The sequence below is a fragment of the Watersipora subatra genome, chromosome 6, assembly GCF_963576615.1.
Source record: "Watersipora subatra chromosome 6, tzWatSuba1.1, whole genome shotgun sequence".
Taxonomy (NCBI): domain Eukaryota; kingdom Metazoa; phylum Bryozoa; class Gymnolaemata; order Cheilostomatida; family Watersiporidae; genus Watersipora; species Watersipora subatra.
This window is the reverse complement of record NC_088713.1, coordinates 58,575,392-58,593,867: the sequence shown is the minus strand read 5'-3', so window position 1 is coordinate 58,593,867 and position 18,476 is coordinate 58,575,392.

Below are 18,476 nucleotides of genomic sequence, written 5' to 3'. Positions count from 1 at the left end.
TCCACTTTTTTCGACTTTTTAGGAGAAAAAGTTTACCACATTTTAGTTTTGAAAAACAGAAAGGGCCAGTAAGACACAACTTTCCTGCTGGCGCAGAGAGTACTATAAGAAACAAGCTAACTTGGTGCAACGTAAAAGATAGCCAGTTTGATCACTTATTGATGATGATAATTGCTGGTGAGCTGTAAATGCTGGTGCAATGCAAAAATGGCTTTCTTTCCATTTATTGATGACCTCCAATTGTGTTGTCACGGAAATCATTTTGCCTTTGTCTTTTACCCCTTCTATCGGTCTCAGATTATACATGTATAGCTAGCAATTTAAGTATAGATACTTGTAGTTATAACGTATGCGGAATAAAAGTTTATAAAAATTTATGACGCTAAAAATAAACATCTGCTTTCGCTTGTCTACTTTTTACCAAATTTTCCAAGTAGAATGCTGATTTAAGAGATGTCAGTCATTGTGGCTTTTCCAACCTTTATGAAAGTGTTTTCAGCAAACTGCATTTCGGCGTCTTTGTTATTTCTTCGTACGTAATAAGCACACCGACTGCAGAATTTAAACTCAAGCAAAAGTTTTCTTGAATTTGTATGGTGAAATAAAATTTGCATGATGAGTTGAAAATCTTACCATGTTCAACTTTGTAAGGTGAAAAAATCATATATCATATAATCGTATCCTGAGGATGCACTGTAAGTTAAGACTGTTTAGAGTGTTTAAAACTCATACTTATGCCAGAAATAATTAAGTACCTGATCTTTAAATAGCGTTTCCACATCACGATGGCAGCTGTGTTTGTAAAACGTCTCTACAATTGCCCTTATAAAAGGTGATCCATAATTTTCATATCTGGAGGCACTGAAATCTGCAACATAATTTGTGAACTAATCATCACAGATTTAACATATTGGTATCAATAAATTATTTTTTGTTTCAAGGTGAGGGTCACAAGTATTCAAAGGCATCTCGCAAATATTAGGATATCAATTAGTACACTTTTCTTTCCTCAGAACAAACAATTTAAAAAATTTAGCCAATGAAGGAGTCATAGTTTGTACTTCCATATTTCTCACATAATATGCTAAAATATTTCTTACATCATTAGTTTTTCCAATTGCAGAAAAGCACAGACTTACCATCAGGGCTGGGCGTTAAAATGAAGAAATCATCTCGTAGACCGTACTTGCGCCCATCAGAAAGTGCATCAACTGCAGCCGGGTATGACGGCACATCGAGAAATGTTTTTTCTAAAGGTTCATCATGGCTTGGAAGTGAATCGGTAGCACCTGTAGCCAATACACTGTGACCTCATTTGATAATACTTAAATATAAAAAATACATAAGATAGTCAGTTATTCACTATGCTACCATTTAGTTCGACAAGAGGTTTATAAGGTTTGGTGCCATACACATTTTTTGACAAATAAAGTATGTAATGTTTTGAGTTTTATTCGTTAATGTTTATTGTTTATTGTTGTTAGGTTAAAAGTTTAAGAACGCCTCTTTTAGTGTTTTTGATGCTTCTATGTTACTAACGCTACTACAAAAATTATGTAGGCCTACTTTCTAAAGAAATGCCGGCTATTTTTGAAAATCTGTGCTTCCCTGATTTTTCAAATAGTGTCTCATTTTTTAAGGATTGAAAACTTTAAAAAACGTCTTTAAAAAATTTGTAAGTAGCATGAATTATAATTATTTCATTCACTAAATGTGATGGTTTGTTAGTGCTTGATTTTAATAAGAAAATGTTGAGAGATTTTAGAAGTATCCAAATACAAACTAAAAAAGCTCTGAAAGTATTAAAATAAAGTGGGAGACTATAAAGATGAACATTACTTCCAGCACAAGTTTGAAATATCACAAGTTTTGGTTTCCCTTTCATCTGAGGAAACTCTTTTGCCGACAGAAGATTCAACAATTCCGCTCTTTTTATTCTTTTGCCATCACTTCCTTGCAACTGTGTTTGGTTTCCGTGTGTCATAACAACAAGCGTGAACATGCCATACTGCTCATGTTCTTTTTTCTCCGTTTCTTCTTTTGTACGTTTCATCATGCTCTGGAAACAACAAAAATGTGCTTTGCCCTCAGATAGCCATATAATTTGCATAATACACCAGCACATCTTTGAAACAGCTAATATAACTTATTTTGCTGCAGGGTGAAGCAGTCATCTCTTTAGGTACCAGTATTTTTTAACCATTCTACATTGCTTCTGAGAATGTGGAGAATATAGAACATTTTACTTTCATTATTACATTCATCCTGTTTTAGGTGGTTCTATTTTGTGATAGATAGTTACAGATGTGATAGATAGATATATATAGATAGATATATAGACAGATAGATAAATAGTTTGATAGATGGATAGATAGATAGATATATATATAGGTATATAGACAGAGAGATATATAGATTGATAGATAGATAGGTAGATAGATGGAGATGTGGCAGATAGATTAGTTGAGCTCTGATTGTTAAAATTGCTTTATCTTTAAATGGCGGCAAAGAACATGACATTGAGAAGTTAGACAGTCTTTACTCGAGTAGTTTAATCTCTAAGCATTCTTTAGATCACTACATGTACATGTGACTAATGACTTTGTTGACAAGATTTTTTGCAAAAAATATGGATTTATTACATAGTTTTATCAATCAATCACTTTTAGCTTTTGCATTAAAAGTGTCATTCTTTCCACTGCCATTGAGCATTTTTGCAAAATGAGTCATTACCTGTTTTTACAGGTCAGGCATTCTAGAATGCTAAGTCATTAAACCAAAATACATTGCTAATAATTGTGAAGTAATGTTTATTATGAGCAGATTGACACCGTTTACAGGTTAACATATAATCAGCGGTTTGACAGAATCAACTAATTAGTAAGGTACTCGCTGACATTTTCTGTCTCTCCCCTCAACTTGACAAAAGAAATGCTGTACTTTACTTGGTATAACTATTAATTTAACTGTTTCCTTGCTATTAAAGTTAGTTGTTATGTACTTATAGAGGTTAAAGGAACTGTTTAACAATTTTCAGTTTAAACCCAATTATGAAAAAAATTACTCATATATAACAGAACGTGAAAAATATAAATCATACCTCTGCAGAAAGATCTTGATGGCAAATCACTTTAAAATGGAGATCTGTGAAGAGGCGTTGCATGTTCTCAGTATCGTGCTCTGAACCATGTCTGGTGTTGGATTCTTTACAGTCATGAATGTTTATAATCAGGCAATGCCCTCTTCTGGAAGGGGTCATTTTATAGACCTGTAACACAATATCTAAACCTCTGTATGCAAATTTGACTAAAATTGATTTTTGAAAGCAAGTTGCCGCATGTGCTAAGTACTGTATAAAAATATATATTGGCAAATGTTTTAACTCATGTAACATAAAATGTTATTAATAGAAATTGCCAATGAGGAGATGAAGTGATTTCTATGCAATGGTGTTCATGTGAAGGCTGTATGGCAGAAAAATCATGTCACTATCGGATTGCATGACAGCGTGATCATCTGTAACAAAAGAGAAAAAAAAGATTCAAGGTCAGAAGACCCTGTAAAAAGTACTAAACAACCAGATGATGCCAAAAAAGTCCAAATAAAAGCCAAAATCAGCAAAAGAACCATGCAATTTTTTTTCTTCAAAGTTTCAATTTTGGTTTTGGCCTATTTTATATATGTTTCTGGTTCATTTAAGTTATATTTGAATATATATTTATAAAGCATGATAGATTTTTATTATATCACTTATATTTTTGCCGATTTATAGCATGACATCTTTATTGTTATCCAAACTCGGCTTTTGATGGATCAAGCTCCTGGCTCGTTTTTTATCGCGTATAAAAAACTCCTTTAGCTGCAAATGTCAGCAAACATATCGATGAGAGCAATGAGCTATTTATTATACAGCATTGTTCAATGTATTTGTAGAATAAAAACATGCCTTAAAAGTTAGAAAAATAAAATTTGAAAATTGTTAACAAATTGTATCACAGGTTATAAAACATTTGTCGACTAATTGCAAACAATAGATATCAACTTGTAAAGAAATTTCCCATCATCACTTATATTCGTTTAGGAATGTAAAACAAAGTTCAGCAAAGTTAATGCCGTTTTCTTGCATTTATGATGAATTTTCACAACTACCTGGCTTAGTGCACTAAACGAATTGTTGCAGTGTAAGAGTTGAGATAGAAATAGCTAGCTGCTGACTTGCAATAGTGCTGGCAGAGTCTTTAAACAAATTTAATTGATCGCTACCATAATTATTTTAAGGCTTGCTACTTCTAAGGCGTGGCTTCGTTTCTGGTAACTTAGCTAATGTAAAACATAGCTTTGTGTAAATACCAGAGATGCAACACAGCCCGGGAACTGTAGCTTCTTCTTGCAGTACGGTGCAAACAGGATGTGTCGAGTCGGCATTGTATAGAAAATGTTAACCATCTTTTTTAAAATCTTCAGTTTCTTCACACTATAACTCATTTAGGCGCTACCTTTTCATTTTGTCCTTTGTTTGTTGGTTGTGTTTTAACATTCTCTAGCAGCTGTCTGCAGTTGTCTATCATTTTAGGTCCTGAATGATTCATTAATGCGCATAATGACTTTTTGGCTATGGCGTATATAGGTACGTGCGGCATACTCCAAGCTAGAGACATGAATGCCTTTATTCCAATATGTTGCGTTTCGGTTGTTGAATAGAATGCACGCTAGTATGATCTTATCAGCTGTTTGAGGATCCAGCTCCACTTATTCTGAGCAATAGGAAAATAACACTGCTATCTGAAAATTTCCTTTTTTTCCAAAATTATATTGGCCTACGGATAATGGGGTTGGTGTCCAACATACTCATTCTCCTCAGCTGAAAGAGCTTGGGAGGCAGTTGGCTCTAAAAATGTGCCCTTAATTCGATGTGGTTCGGCTCAGGTAGTCCAGGTAGCAGAACAGCATTTCATCGCCTTCAGGATAATAAGCGCGTCTTTCTATCTGGTAAAATGATTGGATGACTCTAACATCCAAATTTTACTAAACAATGTAGCAAGAAACTGGCCATTGTCTATGACTCCTTTTTCCTGAGGTTGAATGGCAGACAGATTTTGCTTACTGCCAGCTGTCTTAGTTCTACCATGCTTAGCAACTAGGCACACCTCATGACTCTTCATTAGCCTCTCAACAGTTGACATCAAGACAGCCCAGTACAATGAGTGGTGGAAGCAGCTTATTGTCCTTCCCACCACCGTTTGAGTCAGGGCATTTGTTTGCCACACGGCTAACTCTTTCACGGAAGGTAGGCCCACCTCGCACAAGCTCGGTTGACTCTAAGGATGAGCTTGGTTTACAAGACGCTGTCCAATTTAATTTTCAGTGAGTTCTTGCATCTTGTACAGAGTCCAGAGATCTTGGCTGCCCAGCTTCAGCTGCTCTGTGAGCATCTCCGTGTTGCTGCTGACTGCTTTGTGTATAACAGCCATGGTTCCTTGGCTGGCTACTTGCAGGGGTGCCTCGGGAACTTTCGCACCAATACAAAGAGCTCTTTATTTTTGCACCTCAATTGTCACTCAAGCAATGTAAAGGGACCCAAAAGGGCTTGGGCTGGCATTGTGCCAACCTTTCATCTGCAGTATGTAAAGCACAGGTTGAATCCAAATGGGTGGCTGCATGACATAAAATAGTAATGACTTTTTACAGGCCCTTTGTGTACTGCCTTAGTGTTTCTACTCCGTTCTGATTTTCTTAAATTTAAGCCTATTAGTATGTTTCTACATATTTGTAATGTCAGCAGTATCTTTTGCAACCTGTCGCAAACGTATCAATTGACGCAATGAGCTCATGCAACATCGGTAAACATATTTGTAAAAATAATAATGGGCTTCCAAACGTAGAATGGTAAAAAAATTGAAAGCTCCAAAAATTGCCTCATAAAACATTACAACTTGGTAGGTTAATTCTAAACAATAAATATTGACTTATAGAAAACAAATTTATGTTTCCTGTGCTATTAATTTAGAAATTTAAAAGGATTAAAGGTAAGGAATAGCATATGTTTGTTTCAATGTCGAAAGAGCAATTAATGCAACTTGCACGCTCGGTATGCTGCATAAATCTGAGCCTGATGAGCTCAATAGCAAATAGATTCAGTATTCTCAATGATGTAGCTCAATGTAACACATCTTTCATCCCAAGTTATTTTAATCGGCGAGGCTTCCAAATTACTTCATTAAAGAGCCATCAAACTTTGTCAACCAGCATTCCATGATGGTCATTTTATTTTAGTTGAACTTCCATTGTCTTGGGCATCTATCTAAAACCTGTTTGCTTAGCAGGTTATTAGTATACCCTGTGTTTGGCAGAAACTGGCTAGCACAGAGAATGACCCTCCAGCTTTATGAGAGGAACTTGTGGGGTAAAACTTGCTCAGAATCAGGCTCAACATTTTTCCTGATCGGACCTTCTTTCTCATGCTCTTGTGAGCCAGGCAGTTGAGCTGGCTTAGCTTTTACTTGTTTGTGTCTCTCTGGCCGGTATTATCAACGGGGATAGATTTCAGCATTTCTAAACCAAGATCTGAATTTGTTATTGATTTGAATCAGCTAGTTTGGATTTTGCCGGCATGAAGGGTTTGGCCGGTTTCATGCCTCTAATAAAGGCATCAAAAGCGTGATAAGTAATGCAAAGACGTATAATGTAAAATGAAACAAACCAGAGTTTAAGCCTTTAAAACAAAGAAAATAGATAGGTTTTGTCAGAATATGATTATTTACAGTAGAAATGTTCTAAAATGAATGATAATAATCGCTTCAGCAAAGAAAGTTAAAGGTTTTGAAGTTAAACTGTTACATTGATTTAAACTCAACTGACATTGTAACAATGCTAAGCAGAAAACATTGTACACAAGTGCATGTTTTGTTGACAGAAATGAAAGATTTTGGATTTTGGATTTTTCGTTCAGTTTGATTTATCATTTCAAAAAACATATTTCTATTTGTTAAATCAGCAATTACCAAAAAATATAACACTTTTCAAGATTTTATAGACATATAAAGTTTTACAGTTTGGTGGAACTTTAGTTAAGGAAAGTATTTCAATTATTTGAAAGTTGTTATAAATATCTATAAGAAAAATTGAAAAACGCCGTGAAAGGCATATTATTTTGTCAATGTTCATTTCTTCTACCACCATTAATTAAATGTTGTCTTAACTGGTTAAAATCACTTTGTAGAATCTAAATAAACTTCTCTTGTGATTATATCAGGTTCTTAGGCGTTTTGTAAACATACATACGTATTATGCTCATTTTCAAGTTGCTAAGTTTGATAGATTCTGAGACATATAGGTGTTGTGCAGAAATGTGAAAATAAAACTGAAGAGTTAATATTGGATATATTTATAGCATAAATATGATCAGATTACAATGCACAAATGGAAGACACAAACATAGCTACTCTAAAGGTTCTAAGCAAGCATTGCGTAATATAAGTTCTCTAAGTTACTATGTACCTATGTTACCCTGTGGATGTATGATATTTAGCTGGCGTCTTATTATAGAGGAGCGTTAATTGCTCTCCGCTTGGCTTGCTGGCCTAGGTATGTTATACCGTGGTATCATATTGCAGGGATTGTTCAGCTGCACCCATCACAATGTGCCACTATACCATACTATGGAAGGATGACAGTAGAACCATATTTCACTAAAGGTTATGTGTACATTTCCACATTTGCACATGATACAAGTGCTCACAAATAATATGTAGTTTTGTAGCAAACTTATGCCTGACTCCAAGTTATGTTTGAGAGTTATGTGACTGCACTCATTTTCTTACTTCACTCTACTTAACTGCTATCTGGATCTTATTACTCGTCCATTATATGTAAAAGTTGATTTGATGACCGAATAGCTCTGTTCTAATATTATCATTTACTAGGTTTCATGACACTTGACTAATTCTGAGAAATTTTAACGGTACACCGAGAGCAATTTTTTTCTATAGGAAGGCACGCTTTAAAGGCACCACAATCATTTTATAACAGTATAATTTTCAAAACACCATATAGTAAAAAGACCGCTTTTACATGTATACACAACTACAAAGTAGCCTGGAAATTTGAACAATATCGAATTAACAATACATAACTGTAAGATGTCCAAGGAATTTTTTGCAAATTCGTTGGTGATGTAACAATCGGTATAGCAAATTCAGATAAATACTAACCTTATCACTGTCGTAAAGGTTTATGATGGATTTTTTTGTGCAGGGTTTTAGTAACAGATTCATACTAGTGAGTTCAGTTTTTTTTTCATCCAAGTATTCCAGTGAATCTGACAGATCACTCTCATTGTCAGACTCTAAAAATTGAATAGTAAGAAATTGTTTAACTTTTTTGATTTAGAGATCAAAGTTTTATTTTGAGCAGAAGTTGATTTAATTCAGATAAAATTGGTAATATTAGATGCACATGTAAGCTATTTCTTAAGAGGCCAGATAGGCTATTTCTTAGGAAGTATTGGCTAGATTTTTAGTTGATTTCACTCTGATGGTGATGCTGCCAATTGGGTTTTTGAGATTTTCTGATGTCTGCAAACTGTTTTTATAACAATATGGGCTATTTGCTTGAAACAACTTTGTCAATAATATTTATGTTGTTAATACATATCTGGGTTTTTATCACTAAGCATAAAACTTCACAATATTTTCTGGTTCTCTTGGTAGTGAAATGTTCGCACTAAACCTTACAACTGAAATTGCTAGAAACAGCAAATAATTGTAACAGAACAAATGAAGCTATAAAAGAACTTTGTATTACATATAGTTGCAGGGTTTATATAAACTCCAAGTAAAATTGTGCTGACAATGTTGCAGCATGGATAAGCAAGTGTCAGCTATCTACAAAAATGTTTTGCTAAAAGCAGATACTATGGACACAATTATGAGTAAATATTAAACCTAAGTTTGAGTAAATAAAAGTTGAAAACATCTTAATTAAACAAATATTTCTTTGTCAAAAACATTTTTGCGAGTAGTAAAAATGGTTTTGTGACTCTTGCCACTTGCAAGTATTTGAGCTTTATTTTGGCTTTTATTTGAGATTAATCTTGATTACTATTATAACTTTCTATGCGAGCTCAACTTGTTTGGCCTTGAAGAAATAATGCGGACGTAGTTAATCTAGATAACTTAGTTACATTTTTACATGAAATATTCCACCTTGTGATAGTCTGCGGAGATTTTAACCATGACCTAGTCTACACTCCCATACAGCTGTTAATATCATAAAGTAAATTTATGTAATAATGACTGGCATGAAAAAGAAATATGCTGTTAATAAATAACATAAAGCAATAAAAAGTAATAATAAGCATTGTTAAATAACGTGCAGGTACATACCTTGATATGACACTCTAGAATGAGCTCATCTGTGAGTTGCTGTATAGCTTATATGTCATAGCACCGAGAAGCCAATAAAGCTGTGAATCCTATATTGTCAATCTGATAGCTTTAATACTCTGACGAAAGCATCACTTACCTCGACTTCTAGTACTAGCATCTCACCATTGCCTTAGACATTGTTAGGCTACATAAAACCTCAAAACACGATTACACACCACGCCCCCAACTCTCCTAGGAAAAGGCCACCTCAGAAAGTCCTAATTTCATACATTATCATTTCCAATCACGTCTAGATTCTTGTCTTTCACTAAACTTGTTGCGAGGACAATCCTTAGAAATGTTACTTTTCCTTGAGCAAACAAAGCACCTAGCACTCGAGCAATCTCCAACATGATGTCCTTCCCTGCTACAAGCAAAGCAAATAATACTTCTAGCAGGGGAATTATATCGTCTAGGTGATGAGCTCTTATAACTTTGCCTACCTCTTTACCCAGGTTTACCCAGGTGCCTACCCTCTTTACCCAGGCCTATCACTACCTGAACTATCTCTCCTAGACAGCCTAAAACTAGAACGCTCATCATGAGATTTTTCACTCTTTCTAGAAACTCGTCAAACAGGTGCAATAGAACTACTGTCACTAGACTCTACCTTGAAATCTCTCTTAGCACCACTGATAATAGATTCTGATTCTCTAGCTAAATGTCTAGCTTTCAGTCTGTTAGAGAATTGCTCCGAAGTTAAGTCAGCCTCCTGCATTAACTATTTCTTAGCACTGGAATCACACAAATCATTTACTGCTACAGCTACACAGAAGCACTGCCTCAAATCATCATTACCATCACAAAAATCCATATCTCTACTTAACTTTTCCACTTTCACTAAGTACTCTTTCTCTTCTTCCCCTAAAGCCTGTGAAATCATAACAAATTTCATCGTTCTCACAAAAACCCTTTCCTCTCTCTCATAAAGACCTCTCAAAAAATTTAAAGCAGTCTGATAAGCATCAGTTGCTTGGCTCGCAATATCAAACCCTAAGCTTATCGGTAACTCTATTCCTCTGCTACCGATAGCCCCCAACAAAAATAACAGCTTAGTCCTCCCCACAAAGAGTGGGACACCATTTACAGTACTATATATACGGAACGAAGTAAGCTCACACGCAACCTCAAACTCACTAAGCCAAGCCTTGAAAGAACTAAAGACGTTTCCACTACCTAGCCTCAACTTAGAGAAAACACTAACATCTAACTGTCTAGCAGCCATATTCGCAACAACTATAACAACAACCACTTTCGACACGCCTAATAATTACCATCTCAATCAATCGCTATAGCACTGTTACGATAATGCTACTCCGCTACCAGTACAACGTGGCAACACAAATCTATAAATAGCAATCACCTACCCAAACGATGCTACAACACGGAATAGCGTTACTACGGTAATTAATTTTACCAATCCTCAACGAAATTATAGAACAACACAGTATGATAACACCTTTCAATTAATAAGAAACATTATACGAAACATTAATATATCAGCTCATGTAGACTCAAGGAAGACAACTCTGACAGAGAGAATACTGTTCTACACAGGCAGGCTTGCAGCTATGCATGAGGTCAAGGGAAAGGATGGTGTTGACGCAAAAATGGACTCGATAGAGCTGGAAAGGGAACGAGGCATCACCATACAGTCAGCTGCAACATATACCTCCTGGAAGAACCACAATATTACCATCATAGACTCTCCTGGTCACATGGACTTCACTGTAGAGGTAGAGCGAGATCTGGGTGTATTGGATGGAGCAGTGCTTGTGCTCTGCAGCGTTGGAAGAGTGCAGAGTCAGACGCTCACAGTTAATCGCCAGATGAAACGCTACAATGTGCCATGTATCGCTTTCATCAATAAACTAGATAGGCAAAGGGCTGATTCGTACTGCGTAGTCAGGCAGCTCAGGTCAAAACTGGGGCGCAAGGCTGCTTTTATTCAGCTACCAATTGGCCTTGAGGGGAGTGCAAGAGTGTGATAGATATCGTTGCACAGAAAGCTCTCTATTTTGAAGGGCAACAAGGGTCAGAGGTGGTTGAGGGAGAGGTGCCAGAAGACATGGTCGAGGAGGTAGAGGAGAGGAGACATGAGCTGATAAAACATCTCTCAATCACCGATGATATTCTCAGTAAGATGTTTCTGGAGGAGAAAACTCCAACAATTGAAGACATACAGGCAGCAATAAGGCGAGCGACCATAGCCAAGTCAATCACTCCTGTGATGGTTGGAACAACACCGTATAATAACACCCTTCCATTAATTGATGTAACAACACAGTATCCTGCCTATGACGCCATGTTAAATAGCATGCAGGTACATACCTTGATACGACACTGTAGAATGAGCTCATCCGTGAGTTGTTGTATAGCTTATATGTCATAGCACCGAGAAGCCAATAAAGCTGTGAATCCTATATTGTTAATCTGATAGCTTTAATACCAAGGGGAAAGCATCACTTACCTCGACTTCTAGTAGTAGCATCTCACCATTGCCTTAGACATCATTAGGCTATATAAGACTTCAAAACATGATTACACACCGAGCATCACTAATGACAAACATCACTGAGTAATAATGTGCAGTAATAGATATTAAAGTAAAAGAACCATAAAAATATCATGAAATAATACTTTGTAATAATATAGTTAAATCGAAATACACAGTAATAAACGTTAAAGATTAATAATAGTAATAAGTTTTACAAAGCACTAACATGTAAAAATAGCTGTAATAAAGCATTATTTGTAGTAAAAAGCTACGTAAAACAACACTACGTAGATCATAAATCTAAGGAGGTTAAATCATAATGAATGTTATGCCGATCTAATATAGTGTAATAAATAAATATTATTACGGAGCACTTTGGTAATGCTAGACATTTGTCAACAGGGTAACTAGCATGATTTTAGTTTTTATAATAATTTAAACAAATGTTGGAATGTTTTGCCAACAAGGAACAAACAAACATATATATTTTTTGTTCTGCCATTACAAGATATGAAACTTGAAAACCTCAGCAAGTGCTCTTGGCGATAAAAATTTCACGTGGAAGTTCATCAATGATATTGTACTATCAACATTTATATGTAAAGGTAACCATTTTGTGTAATAATTTTAAATCATAAATTGTAGCTGTTTTCTAAAAAAATAATCGCCAGAGGCTGAGATAATCATTTAAATACTTTGTAAACATATGTCAAACAAAAAAAGCAAACAAATATAGCACAGCTATAAAAGTACTTTGTACAACCAAAAATTACAATTTCCCATTTAAATTTTAAAGAAATGTACGCAAGTTATGTGACATAGATCAACAAGTCTCATCAGCCTATATGTACGTTTTTTTTTACAGCTTTCACGATATGAATATTGTAATAGAATAAAACCGGCTGGTAGAGTGGCCAACTTGGATCAGGTCAACCTTTTTCTGGAATCGTAGGATGACTGATTCAAAAACAGGCAGAGTCCAAGCAAATGATGGATTATATAAAAAGCAAGGAACGACAAAAATGAAAACTTGAAGATTTGAAGTTTTAGGTCAAACCATGTATTGTATGACAGTCAAGTAGAGCAAAAACTTTTCTTTTGCTTCAGAAACATACTCTGTTGTTTGTCTACGTTTAAGCACATAGTCCATTAAGGTGGTACTGGCAATTTTTTCAAACTGTTAGTAGCAGTAGGACTAAAAATTCCACTGTCATGCAGCCCACGACCAAAGCGATATTGGAAAAAAGAAAGGGTACTGATAGTTGAGAAACGCAATATTAGCAGTAAAATAGCACTGCGGAGCAATATGATAACTGCAATGGTAGCCGTAATGTACTCGGTGTTATTATGTATAACAAACAGCAATAATGAAAGGAAAAGATTATATGTTTATATCTTTCCCTGCAATAGGAGAAATGCAATGTTAGAAGTAAAATGCACTGATGTTATTAGAATAACAAATATTATTAATATAGTAATACAGTAATAATAGAAAACCAATGCACAATTGTTTACATTTCAAAGTGTCATAACAACCAATATCAAGAATTTGTGATATTTATCTAGATTTTTAGAAAACAAAATTTAACAAAATTACTTAGAAAAAGTAATAATAGTAGCATATTGCCCAACATCGGTCATTATATACTTTGATCTTGTAAATTCGAACGACTATTCTTATAATTGAACCTTATCAAATCGAATAATTATTCTTATAATCAAACATCGTAATGATCTCATAAGATTTGTTGGAAAAATATCATCGTCATTCCCTTTACTTTCACTGCTCTAGACTTCAGTTGGAATACCAAAATACTCATTAGGCCTATAAGTGTCCAAAACGTCAGTTACTTTGAAAATGGCAAAAAAGAAACGATTATATTTCTGTACTTTTACGATAATTACAGAAACCTCCGGCAAGTAGACAATGCAATAGGCTGGTGAAATTTGCACGTTTTCTTAGGTGAAATGTGCACGACTTAATAGTTCTACTACTTGTTGCGCGGCCTTATTGGCGTTTCGTTGGCTGATCTTAATTTTGATTAGAGGAAGCTTGTCAAGTTTTTATCGCGATTTTTTGCCCAATTAATCTATCTATTTATGTATAATCCGATCAGATGGGTTAATTTCAGGAATTTGCGGTAACCTTTCAAAGACTTGGTAACATATTTCTCAGGAGTTGTGTGCACATGTGCATTTATCATAAATCTCCCAACCAATCGCTCCGCTCGTGTTTGGTTGTGGGATAAGTTGATCTTTTAATTAAACAATTAATCTTCTGTGTCAAAAATTCTAACTGAGTAAACTCACTGGATGAGTTCAGACAGAAATAACGTAAGTAGCAAAGCAACATATTAGGAATCTGCCTTCTGACAGAATCTCACTTAGGACATACTCTCATTCGCAAGAGCACTCTGACTAAATGGCCTATAGACAAACAAAGAGTGCCGACCCAGCCACAGACAAATTGGTTGAGGACTTTGAATGAGGGATTTGGATGCTTGACTCAGCACAGACTCCTCAGCATGCTGAGATTACAGCTATTGAATATTTCATCACTTGGTTCTCGAAGGTGGTCAAGGCTAACTGCTGGATGGGCAACAGAGGAACTACTATTTTTGAGGAAAGCCCGGAAAATTCTTTTAACAGACCGCAAATAGGCTAGAATCCTGGACATTTTTTTAGGGATAATAGGTCTGGTTTCGACTGTCTACCTATCAAGCCTAAAGCAAACTATTCTATCTGGAGCAATGTGAGAAGACAATGTGCCTGGTACCTGTAAGGGGGCTAAAAAGGCTGATTTGTATTGCTTATGAAGACCTATTTAATCTGGTCACAAGCACATGACAATAGAGGCCTTCTCTAATTTACATGAAAACCCTAAAAATATCCATCTTCTGGCTGCGCCTATACCAATGCTGATAGATTCCCTAAAAGCTGGCAGTGACTACTTCCAAATATGGGGAAGAGAATGCAGACCTACTAGTGCCTCTTTCAGAACGGTGAAAGAAAGATTGCACATTCATGTGAAAACAGCAATGAGCAAAGATTTGCAGCAGCTTCCACAGCTGATCCGACGATTTTTTTATAAGGTTTCAGGAGCAAGCCTATTCCAAATAAAGGAAGCACCCTCAGGCAACCGCTTGTTGAAAATGTGGCGGGGATGGTCAAATTTGCAAAACATTGCTTAAATACCAGAATTCCACCTTTAAGATATAGCCAGTACCACATAGCTAGCACTGGCTACTGGGGGTACCAAGGCCTCCATTATTTGAAAAAAAAAACACAAGATAGTTCAAGACGCAAAACAAATAAATGGTTGGCGTATCTTTGAAAAATACGTGGAAAAAGTTTTGTCTGCAGGATGTATCTGTAGACACACAACACTTTTGTCTTGTGTAAACCCAGTCTTTTGGGTAAAACCAACATTGATGAAACCTCACAAATTGACCTGATTAGCATTCGTGCACAAACGCGTCAGTGAGAAAGGCAGAGTCTAAAAACAGAATAGAAGGATAGTCAAATCCTCTTTTTCCAATTCCCAAACTTCAAAAGAGCCCAAACCTGCTTGAATTAAATGAAATAGTTTAAAGCCTGTTTTAAAAGCAGCTAGACTGACTCACCTGCCATCTACAAAGAACAGTAAAGCAGATCACTTAGTCAACCTTAAACCCACCGAACCTTATCATAAGGATTTTGCTTTTTTGGCAGGGCTGAGAAATCGTCAATTCTTTGGGCAACCCCAAAAAAACCAAACTATTGCTCAGATCCTAAACCACCTTCATTCTACCAGTTACTTTCTTCCTGGAAAAGTGAAACACAGTCCAATTTCTGTTAGACACAGGTTGTACTACAAACTTTTCAAGCAAACAATTGTTTGACCTGCTACCAGTAACTACTTGGTGAGACTGGCTCAAAGAAAGCAACATCTATTGGTTGTTGGCAGATAAGCCAGGGCTCGGTTGGTTTTGCAAACAAAATGATCAAACTTTCAATTCTGCGGAGAGGTGTAAAAACTGAAATGATCATTACAGTTAGTCACTTGAGTGAGTACGCTATTTTAGAGAGTTAATTTTTGGTGGGTCAAAAATGCTCTTTAGAATTTGAACAGCTTACGGTCAACCTGAAAGATCAACCATCGGCAAGGTTGTACCAAAGTGTTTAAACTTCGCTGATTGGTCCACCAGTAAAATTTAACCAAACTTAGTTGGTTAAACTGCTACAGGTAGTAGATAATACATAGATACTCATGCTATAGACAGTATTATATATATTTTACGGACAAAATATATATTTACATATACTATATATACATATATACGTATATAAGCCAATATGTAATATTGGCCAAATATATACAGAGCATATGCATAATGTAACAATATATACATATATGTATACATGCATATATGTATTGCACTACCTCAGACATGCAAAATTGCAAATTCATCAACTGCAAATGTAGATGGGTATGAACGGATGCATGAATCTAGACACATGAATCTAGAATATTTATTAGATTTTACACGCATCTACCTGTAAAACACATTGCAGATTTCAATTGTTTTTCACAAGATTATTAACATGTATATGTGTATGCATACTCTGATCAGGGCGAGAATTTTAGTAGACTGCATAATTGGAATTGTTTTACAGTAAGAAAGACAACACTAAATAAACCTTATGCTGTACGTAAATATGTTCCCGTAGACGGGTAGAAGTTATCATAAAACATAAATCTGAAATAACAAGTCTAATCGAGCAAATATTTTGATAACATAAATTATGGAGTACTAATCAGTAAAAAGGACTATTTGATAGTGCAAAATATGTTAGAATACTTACCAGAAAGTTGCAATAAGTTTCACAAAAACTCAATCTGATAACAACAGAAATCAATTATAAAAGACTAATATGAAATTTTGAACATGATTGGATGGTACTATTACAGTAAGTATCACAAAGTAAAATATGTGTAATAATGAGTATCATGAAATAATGACACCATGTAATGAATACTGTAGAACATTAAAAGGGACAAAGAACTATTTTTCAAACTTGTTTTACAAAAAATGTTCGAAACTAACACCACATAATAACTAATTTCACAAGAAAACAAAGTTTCACACAACATCAATGATATAGCTATTAATAATAATTAATATCAATAGTCATAACGTGCCACATCAAGTACATTGTTGTACTAATATGTAGTAAAAATATCATAGAAGACTAATTTGCAACAACAATTGCAACTAAATTAAAATGTAGAATAATAATTATCATAAAACAGTAATCTAAAGTATACAAGTTTATGAAGCATTGATTTTGATAGGAAAAAATTTTGTAGTACTTATCGATAAAAAAAACTACTGAACAGTGTAAAATTAGGTAGAATATTTATCGAAAGTTAGCGATATGTACCGATAAAACTTAATAAAAGTTCTTATGAAAGATATTATAAGAAACTATTATGATGGATTGAACATGGTTAGATGCTGCCATTACAGACAGGGAAACCTAATAATTGTCCAAAAGGAAATGATTTTACATGATAGTTGTAATATTTTAAATTGCATGCAGTTAGTCAAATTGTTTTGTAAACAAATGACCATTGAAAAAAATGTGAATATTTAAATACAACTGCTTTGTAAAGTATAAACCTTTGTTGTTCTTGAAAAGTTGTGGCAATTGTATGCTGGTCAATTTATGGTGAAGAATAGCAAATAACGTTAGATTATTTATATAGGTTTTAGCAGGTACCACATTTTGCTTTGCAATCAAATGTTTAAAATATATGTGAGTAATTAAATTTTGGTGTTATTAGACCTGAATATTTAATTCTTTCTAAAGAATTTTTTAAAGCAATAAGAAAGAACTTACCACTCAATGGCTCAACGCTGGTAGGGGTTTCAGTTGTGCCAGTTTCACTTCCTTGACCTTTGAACAAACGATATTAACATGTTTATTTCAAAAATTTTATTAAATTTTTACTTAAAATTTTTAAATTTATTATGTTTATTGCATAAAAAACAGTCAGCTAATATAAAGTATAATGCAATGGTTTATCATAAGGTAAACTATATGTAATAATGACTAACATGAGTTAGTGATAGCAAGTAATAAATATTGTAGCATGTTAAAAAAGACTTTTTAACACCTTTTTATGAAAAGTTTGTTTTAAACTAACACTATATAGTAAAAAATATTATAGGAAAGCAATGTTACAACTATAATAATGATGAAGCTATAATAAATGTTGAAGAGTCATATTGTGCAACAACAATCACAATATTGTAGAAGAAAAATCTTAGAGGAACAATTTCCTATATAAAATATCACTGAAAAAAATGGACAATAGAAAGTTTTTTTTGCTATAGGAAATGTAACTGTGTAAAGGTGGACAATAATCTACTATATAAACGGTAATCGTTGTCTGTCTATCTGTCTGTCCGCTTTATAGAGTACCATACTTTTCGGACTATTACCCGCTACTTGGTATCTAGGGCACGTTAACGCGAATCGACGGTTAATACACGCCTCAATACATAACC